The sequence below is a fragment of the Ovis aries genome, chromosome 13 (genome assembly GCF_016772045.2).
Source record: "Ovis aries strain OAR_USU_Benz2616 breed Rambouillet chromosome 13, ARS-UI_Ramb_v3.0, whole genome shotgun sequence".
Classification (NCBI taxonomy): Eukaryota; Metazoa; Chordata; class Mammalia; order Artiodactyla; family Bovidae; genus Ovis; species Ovis aries.
Genome location: NC_056066.1, coordinates 57,369,727 through 57,380,974, shown reverse-complemented (window position 1 = coordinate 57,380,974; position 11,248 = coordinate 57,369,727).

Genomic DNA, 11,248 nt, shown 5'->3' with positions numbered 1-11,248 from the left:
TAGTACAAAAACAGCATATAATTACATTTCTTAGAAAAATATGTGCTTTATGTACACACCAAGAAGCACTGGAGATCTTCAAGGAAAACTAGTTACGTGTGCCTTGTTTAGAAGTAATTCTTATACACGGGCTCCCAGAGACTTGAACTTCTTTGAAGTCCTCCTGCCCTGCTAATCTGAAAATTTCAGGGGTAGTGTTTGCCAGTATTACTTAAAGCCAGGACTATATTTCTTCTCAAAGGCCAGGATGGTTCTCTGTTAACTCAGTGCTAACTCTCACCCATGTGTGCCTGGTGGGAGGTGCCATCGGGGGATGGGGTGCACCAGGCATCTGTCTTTGGGTACACCCCAGGGGCTGTACATACAGATGTGTGAGCTGATTGCAGGCGGTCCTGTGGGCCAGCTAGGCTTTCAGTCCTTGGAGGTTGCCCCGTGCTCAGGGCAATGCAGTATCGTCAGAGCCCATTGAACAATGTGAAAGAAACAACCACCTCTTCTGTGCGCTCACCTTGTTTCTGGACTAGAACTGCAGCCCCCAGCTTGCTTGTCAGCCGTTGGCTCTGTCCACTGTCAGTTCTGCTCTCCAAGGGCTTACCTGGCGGCTCAAACAGTAAAGAATCCGCCTGCAGTGCAGGAGACCCGGGTTCAGTCCGTAGGTCAGGAAGATCCCCTGGAGAAGGGAATAACAACCCACTCCAGTATTCTTGCCTGGAAAATCCCTTGGACAGTGGAGTCTGGCGGCCTACAGTCCATGGGGTTGCAAAGAGTTGGACACATCTGAACAATGAACACAAGACATTAAAGAAACCCTCCATCCTGATGGGCTGCGGGAGGATTAGCTGCGCATGTGTGCCCTGTTGGGCTCATGTTCTCAAGAGATGACCTTGTGGGTCATCTTCCCACTGAGGTTGAGGTGGCTTTCTCTTGAGGTGGCCCTCCAGGCATCTGCAGGTACAGTGACTGGAAACATTGCCTGCTGGGCAGTGAGCTCCCTGAGTGCTGGCCCTCAGGCGTGACTGTGCTGCAAGGACCCACATTGGTGGTAGGACAGGCTGCGTTCAGTTGACCCTGTTGATGCCCTGAACATCCTCTCAGGACTCTGATCCTAACCCAGAGTTGGAGCCTAGAACTCCTCTTGGTTTGTCTGTCTTAAGTCGTGTAGCACCAACAGAATGACTCACCTGGGCTGGCATCATTTGTTTCTCATTTTATCAGCATGTTACTCTACATGCTTAATTTTGATCACCAGGATCCCCTATTCTAGTCAAAATGTGGGCACCATCTGGAGAAACCGGCTCCCTATCTCCACAGAGGAAACATTCATTAGTTGGGTGTAGGGAGGATGGGACAGTCCTTTGGTACTCTTATCCATTAATTAGTTTTCCTAAGTGTCCTCTTCTCAGACTTAGAGGACTTGGTATGTTTAATGTCAGTCACACTTTGAAACTCAGCCCTGTGGACATGTGGGCCCAAGTTGTAGATTCCTGTGTGTGTGAGCCTAAAATACCTAATTTCCTCTCCAAATTCCCTTGACCATCCAAACGCCACCTCTCACCTTGCTGCCTGATGTTTTTGTTTAGTTTTGTTTTCAAATTGAGGGAAAACACCCCCCTTCAAAATGATGAGTAATAAAAGTAATGAGGGTGCTGAGTGGACATGTGGAACCTCCACGTGTCGATGTCAAACTTTCCTGAGTCCTACACTGACCACCCCACCCCCACCCCAATCCTATAAGTTCATGGATGTGATCTTAGTGGCCAGATTCCTCAGCAAAAAGAAAAGTTTGGGGGTGGGTGATGGCTGATTTCCTCTCAAGTCTCAAGAAGCTTTCACAATTCCTCCCATCCTGCTGGTTGGGAACAAGAGATTTAGAGAGCTCTAGGTGGGGGAACTCTTGGGTGACATTTTAGGGTATGTCTACTTAAAAACAGTTTCTCTAGATCTTTTGGGTCCCTTGAAACGGTAGAGTTTGGCTAAGTGGAATGATGGGGAATGATAGATCATTTCCAAAGAAGATAAGGTCTGAAAATGCCTCTGACTCAGGACCTGGAGTTGAACAGTGGGCATCAGCTGTATGCAGACCCCTCCCTGACTCCACGCCACTGCCGGCAGTCTACCAGCCTTCTTACAACACAAAGGGACATTCCACAGCATCAGATGGCAAGGACTTGTGTACGATTATCTGGTCAGTTGAGGCGAAAGAAAATAATCGTTTGTCCAATTGTCCAAATGAGCTTTCTGGCCTGTCCTGAATGTTAAGGATAACTGCACGGGTCCCTATCTTACCTCCATAATCTGCCTAAAATGGATCCCTTAAGTGAGATGGCCTTCAACACAATGCACATTTAAATAGGGCTTAGTTAACACAGACTCCTGGGCTTAGCGGTTTCTGTTTGTTAACTGTTATTCTACAACTGCTTTTAGCTAACTGTCCAAATTCCGCCATCAGCAATCACTGTTTCTCTCGTTTTATAGATGTTGTAATGGAGGTGGAGGCAGAAGGGCTCTGGTTAGCATCATTTCATCTCTTTTTCTCAGAGAAAGTGCTGAGGGAATCAAATGTATTTGTGTGTGTTTTAACTTGGTGCTCTGACTCAGGACGCCATAATAGACCTCCCTTTTCATCAGCGATCAGGGAGATAGAGCAACTCCCCTTCTCACCCAGAAACTTCCCCCTTTTCCAGATGGGGAAACTGACAGCCAACAGAGGGCTCGCCAAGGTCACATGACCAGCGAAACCCACGGCGGGAACTCGCATCTTCAACTTTGTCATTTCCAGACCAGCACTGTTTTTGCTTATGCCCTTTTAATTGTTCATTTCTTTCCATAAAATTAAATGACCTTCTTCCAGAAAGACTTAATGGTCAAGATGTGATTTGGTAAAAGCTTCAAGGATTTTTTTTTTCTCTTGTTACAGAGATTAGAGCAGACTAAGGCTAAGAGATTTGCAAACAGTGGTATGTCATTACCCGGAGTTCAGTTTTTTGTGTAATTGATGCGAAGAGATTGCTGCCAATGACTCAGGCTGCCACTGAGCAGACAGCAGCGCTGCTTTGGTGACCTGCCTCAGTGTGCATACGTGTCCGTCTGTGCTTGTTTATATAAAAGGTGTGCGTCTACACAAAATGCTTGCCGAGATGGATCGTGTTGTGTTCATGTTGTAAATAATAAAAAATAGTCCTTAGCAGAACTGATTTTACAATTGCCTGAGAATGTAGCGCTTCATTTCCACGCTAGGCAGTGGCTAGAAATTGATTTTTTTAAATCCAATTAAGCCTCAAGGTTGGTTATCCATTTAAAAGGTCGGCTGAGTTAAACGATGACAGTACCTTTAGTTCATGCTAATAATTAAATTTACACAGGACTTCAGCACTTACACAGTGCCTTGTGGAGGCCCATGTTGTCTGTTTCTGCACAATAATGCCAGGAAAAAATCTTCACTGGGGGTGCAGACACAGGGCAGATCATGGTACCTAACTTGCTGAGTTCCAGAACTAGCTGGTTGCCACCCAGCCCTTGTCACTCCTTCCCCTCCAACTGCCAAGTCCCCCACACCAGACACTGCTCCCCACCCACCTCCCCTCTCCTTAGTTTATGCCTCCAAGAGTACTGAAAGATGAGAAGTAGCCACTCATTGAAAAAAAAGGGGGGTGCAGCTCTTGGTATATATGGTCCTTGGTTTCATGTGCTGCTGAATTTATAACATAACAAATCAATCATGTTTTAAAAATAGCACTTTATAGTACATATTTACTATGCATTCCCTAATGTGTTAAGAAAAAGACTTGAGAATGTCTTTTATGGTCCTCGTAGGTGATATTTAAGTGTTACTGAATTTATGAAGATGTTAAGAGAACCACAGACCTGATTGGAATGCTTTTTACTCTGTTTGGGTTCTAGTGTCACTCAAGTTTTATAAATCACTGAGAAGGAATAAGTGAGCTTATTTTAAACCTAGCATTTTAACCTGCATGGTGATACAGGCAAGGTTGCTCCATCTTTGTACGTCCCATCCACAACTAGGAATTGGCCCAAAATAGGCAGCCTTCCAGATTCAGTGAGAAAAAAAGTACTGAATTTCTTTCTCATGGGCCTTTAAAAAAAAACCAAAAAACCAACAATATCTGGTTAGTTTTCCCTTCCCCCACCCTGCTCAGCTCCCAAAATCATGAGCAACAGATTCAGGGTTCTTTTTCACTTTTTAAGAGATCCACATTTAGTTACTAAGATAGATGTGCTGCTTTCTACAAGAGCATTTCTGGGAAAAATGTGACTCAGGTTTTTGAAGATTGAGTCATTTTCAAGGTACTTGCGAAGCCTACTATCTCAAAGGATCCAATAAATGAAGATTTTCTTAAACTATTTCTTTTGTTTTGGTCTGGTTTTTGTAACTTTTAATTTTGTATTGGGGTATATAGCCAGTTAACAGTTTTGTGATAGTCTCAAGTGGACAGTGAAGGGACTCAGCCATACATATACGTGTACTCATTCTCCCCCAAACTCCCCTCCCATCCAGGCTGCTGCATAACACTGAGCAGAGAGTTGCCTGTGCTATACAACAGGTCCTTGTTGGTTATCCATTTTAAACACAGCAGTGTGTACATGTCTATCCCAAACTGCCTAACTATCCCTAGCTCCCCTGCCCACCCCCACAACCATAAGTTCACTCTCTGTCTGTGGGTCTTTTTCTGAAGAAACGATTTCTTGATCAAAAATAAACACAGACCCCTCATTTTACTTTCCTATACGTCTTCATTTTATACGCTAGGTTTGCTTCAAGGAATGTAGAACCACGTTTGGTCTGTTAATGATTTCTCTCTTACTTTCTTCAGCCCCCTTGTCCCCAGGCTCCAGGTTTTCAGTATGCCCTTGAAAACTTTTGCAACCATGAAAATAATTTTGCTGGTGTTGAGAAGTAAATAGAAATTTAGTTCCCAAGACGTGAGGGTTATTACTATCTGACACTCTGCCCTTCCTGGGAGAATAATTTTGGCTGCTAGCACAGCAGGGGACCTCAGAGAACTCATTCAGCCCCTCATTTTATCTAGAAGCCCTAAAAACTGATGTTAGAAGGAATGCTTTCGGTTGTTAATAAATGATTCCACTAGTAACATTTTTATTAACACATTCTGTCATCTAACTGATCCTGAAAGGTAAAAAACACGGTTTAGATGAGATTACAAAATGTGCTTTTAAAGCAAAGTGCAAAAGATTTTGTGCAATGTGCTGTCTTTTGCGTAAGATCCATGAATATACATAATCTTGTTGTTTTTATTTTTCAAAAACAGTTTATAAACTAAAAAGTAATAAAAATGGTTTCCGTGGGAGAATGTGAAAAGGGATGGACTTCTTTGAGCATTTCTTTTCACAGCTTCATCTCTGGAACCATACAAATGTTTTACATATTGAAAAACTGAAAATGTAAAAAACTACACATACACAAAACAGCTGTAAAACAAGAATGTTGCCCACCATCCAATTCTAGCTACTGTACAGCCTGAGAGGAACTCAGGGTGGAAATCAGGAATGAGGCCCTCTGTGTACTGAGAAAGCAAGCAGAACTGGCCCTCAGATACTGTCAGGAGAAAATTTTACGAGCATAGATTCTTATATACTTAAAAAAGCACTAAAATCTTGAACTGCGATATCTGTGCCTCGTGACTAACAGTAACCTACCACTAATAAGAGTGCTTGATTGCACCTACCCCTTCTCTGAAATGCCATGTATACTGACCTCCCTGCCCTCACCTGTAGGGAGCACTTCTCAGAGCTGAGAGGCTGTGTCCTGGGCTGGAGTCCTCAGTAGGTCCCCAGGTAGAACCTAGCTCACGGCGCTCATGTTGTGCATTATTTCAGTTGACCCAGCAAACCCTTATGTTGAATAGACAGAAACAGGAATCTTGATGTACATCAGATAGATCACACACACATGAAGGAAATTTGGATATATCCATGGGATGCATTCTAAGGACAAGGAAGGGAGAGAGGAGCGAGGAAAGAAGGAAAAAATCTTGAGCTTGATGTGGTGGCTTTATCGGCAGAGTGGAGGCTATTTGGTGAGAATTGTAGAAGTGAACAACTGATAATCCCTATAAAGCAAATCCTACTGCCCTCCTCTAGGGGCAGAAACAGTGACACCCAGGGAACTGTGAGCACCTCTGGTATGCAGTTCTGGGTTTCTAAATAGAAGCTCTTACTTTCTTAACAGCAGTTATCCCAACCAAAAGGTAATAGGGCTGTTTGGAGAAATGACTGACTCTAAACGTGGGGCACAGAAGGGATAATATGAGTCTGGAGACTCTTATTGTTCCCGAAAGGGCAAAAGTACACAACACCCGTTAGGAAAATGTGAAAAAGACATAGGAGGCTGCCTGATAGGCGATCACTTGCCTAAATGGAGATGCTTGAGCAGAGACACTGAGAGATAACACACTTAACTGCGTCCATTGGGCTTCCTTGGTGGCTCAGACAGTAGAAAATCTGCCTGCTGTGCCAGAGACCCAGCTTCAATCCCTATTCCTAGTTCAGGAAGATCCCCTGGAGAAGGGAATGGCAACCCACACCAGTATTCTTGCCTGGGAAATCCCATAGATGGAGGAGCCTGGTGGGATACAGTCCATGGGCTCGCAAAAGAGTGGGACAGGACTGAGCAACTAACACTTCCACTTTTCATGGCGGGGGCAAGGCCAGCGTCCTGGGTTTGCAGGCCCTGTAGTCACGTAGACCCCGTTTTGGATTCAATGCTCTATCACCATCTTGAAACTCATTTTTGAAAAAGAGGCTCTGCTTTTTTATTTTTGCCCTGGTCCCCACAAATGATGGTGTTCTTTACTCAAGAATACCAGACAGTAAGTGTAGAAGGGATGAGATAGCTGGAAAATAACCACATTGCAACCAATCCTTGATTCAGGCAGAGATCATTATTGGATTTGAAAGCCGTGGGGGAGAGGTTGTCAGGAAACAGAACATTCTAATAGTCTCAGAGTGTCACTCCATGCATTATAAAGAGGAAGCTGATTTCCACTCTATCAGTTATAAAGAGGCACGTTTACCTTTACCGTGAAGAGATCTGGCTGACCCCACTTAAGCCAAGCAAACAGCCTTGGCCAGTAAGGCGAGACGCCTAGGTTATGTGGCTCCTGATGGGGTGCCGTGGGAAACGCAGTGGGCATAGTTGCCAAAAACGTTTAACCCGAATCTAATCATAAGGAAGCAATCAGGCGAATCCAGGCGGTGGGACCTTCTGGGAGTCGAGTCAATGTCAGAAAAGACAAAGGCAGGGATTGTTCTGGATTAAAGGAGACCAAAGAGACTTGACAACCCAGCAGAACGCCTGATCCTTATTTGGATCCTGGATTTAAAAAGAAAAGGCCATGAAGGACATTTTGGGGACAATTAAAGAAATTTCAATGTGGACTGTATATTAGATAACATTTAGAATGGCCTCAATGTTAAATTTCCATGTCTCTTGTCATCATGAGGGCTAGAGTCCCCTGTTTCTAAGAGATACACACAAGCATTTAGAGTTAAGCGTATGCAGCTAACTTTAAATGATGCAAAGAAAAATACCTCTATGTACACAAATACACATACACACACACATATATATATATGAACCTAGGTAAAGGGTATACAAGTTTATTGTACTGGTTTCTCAACTTTCCCATAAGTTCATGCATTTTTCAAAAAAAAGTGTTTAGGGAAATGTGATGTTTATGGCAATTAGTTAATTTTTAATCCTTTGAGGATTGCAAATCTTCCAGCTGGCAAGTCAGATGTGGTATTTACTAAATGTTACAGGGAGGCTCCCGGAGCTCCAGGTGTGATGAAGGGCACACACTGGATACAGGCAGCCTTTGGGGAGGTCATGAACAGGTCTCCCACCGCCTTTCTTGGATGGGTCACTTCCAGGCCACCTGCCCCATGGAGAGTGGTTGGAGCTAAGCCTTCCTCCATGTCTTCTGGACATAGGAAGTAGCAGGTCATTCTCAACCAGGAACAAGCCCTCCTTTGACTTCAGGTTGATCCTGACTGAGGCACGTTCACTGGCTTTCAGTGGCCACAAGGTCAAGTCCAAAGACCAGAGCTTAGCATACATCTCAAGGCACACTGTATGTGCAGCCATGGGAGCCACAGTGGTTCCAGAATGCCCCACATCTGCCTTCAAGACACACACACACACACACACACACAATCCCCAATGCCTGATCTGGCCCGAAGCTCTTCAGAACTGATACTTATATATTTTGATTTTATATAGATACTCTGGCATGAAATTAATGCAAAAATGCACATGTCATACATAGCCATCTAATATGATATGACTAAAGAAATATGTTCTATGGTCTAGAGGAACTTATTTGCAAAGGAGAAATAGAGACACAGACATAGAGAACAAAGGTATGGACATCAAGGTGGAGAGGAGGGTTGGGATGGATTGGGAGATTGGGATTGACATATATGTCCTACATTGGAAAAGACTGTGATGCTAGGAAAGATTGAGGTTAAGAAAAGACGTGGGTGACAGAGGATGAGATGGTTGGATGGCATCACTGACTCAATGGACATGAGTTTGAGCAAACTCAGAGAGATAGTGAAGGGCAGTGAAGCCTGGGATTCCTGTAGTCAGGGGTTGCAGAAAATCAGACATGACTTAGCAACTGAACAACCACAAATGTATAAAAAATACATAACTAATGAGAACAACAACAACAAAAAAAGTTTTAGAATGTGACCTGTACCAAAATCTTCCTAATATGTCCTGGGAACTTTATTCTGATTTCTTCCAGAAGTTTTTAGTCTTTTCCTCAATTCCTAAATTAAGTCTGAAGACGCAGTTGAGTTTGGAATCAGTTTCAAGTCGTCAGAAACATGAGTTACTTCTTGGGTTACATTAAAGAGCCTGGTAAGTTGTTTTAAATTTTCATTTTTTTAAGAAAATTAAATTTAGGTGAATTTTTCATTGACAGTGAAGTATATACTAAGCCATGGATTAATACCTTCATAAAAACTTATCTAAACAAAGTGGGGCCGGCCTTATTTATGCTGAAGTCTGCAAAGTCCACAGTGAAAAGGGGGGAAAGTACTTTCCTGGAATATAGTTACATCTGTCACAGGCTACATCTTGAGGAAATTGGCAGGCATGTGAAATGGAGTCATTCCTCAGTGTCTGTTTAGTTTGGATTTCTTCAATTCAGGGGTGGCTTAAAACCAGAATCAGGAATATCTGCCTCTAACAAGCGTCTCCCATTTTCTCTTGCATTGTGTACATAAGTGTTCAATAAATGTTGGTTGAATTGAATCATCTTGTTCACCCTTTCTTGGGGCCATGGGGGTTATTCAGTGTATTCTTAGATGTAGAAGAATTCTAAAGGGAAAGGTGCTCTCTCTACCAACAGTTTCTCTCCCCCTCCAACTCCCTGTACACAAAAACTGCCAGATCCAGCTTTTTAAAATGTGGCTTGGATCCTCCCTCAGTTTGCAAAAGTCTGTGGATTGAATCAGACTCCTCATGTTCCCTCCCCACCCCCCACACCCTTCCTGTTCCCTAGTCTCTGAGCTCTGGTTTCAGAGCCCTGTGGACACTGGGTCTGTCTTGTTAGCCTGTTAAGTCCTGATTCACCCATTTGGGCAGGGCTTATGTCCCTCACCTTCTAGGAAATGAACTCCCCTGCAGAGCGCCGACTGCCTGTCTGCAGTGTATTTGCAAACAGAAGAGTGATGGGTCTTCATACATGCTCTTCGTACCCTTTACAAATGTGTGAAAACATTCAGCTGCTGTAAAATCTTTTGAGGAAAATAGGATCCAATTAGCACCGACTTTTGTGTCAGGAAAGCTGAGGGTTTCGAAGGAATTCCTTACACTCCGTCAGAAACTGAGTGCCAAGGCCCTGGAGAAAAAGGCAGACACAAAGGCCTACCTTCAGAAGGCTGGAGCTCTGGTCCAGGGCGATGCTTGGGGCCATGGCTCAAAGCCCAGGGACAGACATGGAGGGAGCAGACAGGGAAGATGAGAGTGTGGCTTGAGGGTGAGTGGCAGTTCATGGAGCTGGGGACACGCTGGGAGGTCAGTGGCCTTGACTGCCACACTAGAGAGTTGGCTTTGCTGTTCTTTCAAGCTGATTATGAAGAGGAAATTCTAAATATGAGGATGGGTTCATGGAACTAGCTGAGGTTACAGAGAGGGGTGCCAATGAGGGGCCCTTGAGCAATGAGGATGTGGACACCATGGGGCAACAGGTCTTTTTAAATGACTCCTGGTGGAGGAGCTTCCTCAACTGCGTCCTCACCCACTGACCCTCGTATCTAAGCGGGGAGCTGGACGTACCCACTATTCACCAGACGCCTGCTAGCTTCATCCAGGTCCACCAGCCCAGTCCAGGGGACCTCCACTAGCCTTAGATCCTCAGTGAGGTGGGCTCAGGGGTCTTGTAAGCTACCAGGTACCCCTCCTCTCTCCCTAAGTGAGTGGGAGGCTGCAGGGACAGCTTTCAGCCTAGGGTGGGCTGGAAAGGCCCCACACACTCACCCACAGATGACGCCTGGCTTTATAATTGGCCATCCCAGAACAGCGACCTGGATGGAGACCCAGACCCCCATGCCCTCTCACATCAAGGTCAGTGCCCAGCAAATAGTGGGGGTCTGAGAAAGGGTAAGGAACTCAGTGAGGAGAGGGGACCGTGGAGTCCAAGAATCCCCAGGCCAGTCCAAACTGACAGTGTGTGGTGAACAGAGGTGTGGGGTGGGTTCCCCTGGACCACCACCGCTGCTCAGAGACCCAGGGACGGGGCGCGCCTCTCCTTGGGGCTGGGCTGGCTCAGGCCTCACCGAGACTCTGGTCTGGTGGACAGGGCTGGGGCAGACTTGATGTTGGCCCCACATTTGTTCAGGACCCGCTGGAGGTCAGAGCCACCAGGGTCCACTGGCAGCCTGCCAAGGCCGGGGCCCCATCCCGGAAGTGCAGTGCTTCCTCCCTGGCAGCGGGAGGATCAGGGGGTCAGGGCCGGGGCGGGCCGGCCTGCAGCGGTCTGAGGCCTAGCCGGGCCTGGGGCCTGCCGGGGACAGGGCCTGGTCGGGCCGGGCCTGCCCCGCGCGGTCCGGGGCCTGGCGGAACTCGGGGCCCGCTCCAGGCCGGGGCCTGCCCTCCGCCCCGCCGGCCCGGCGCCCCCTCGCGCCCCGGGCGGGCCCTGCACGTCTCGCGAGCGGCCCGGAGCGGCGGGGGAGGCGGGGCCGGCTGCCGGGCAGGGCC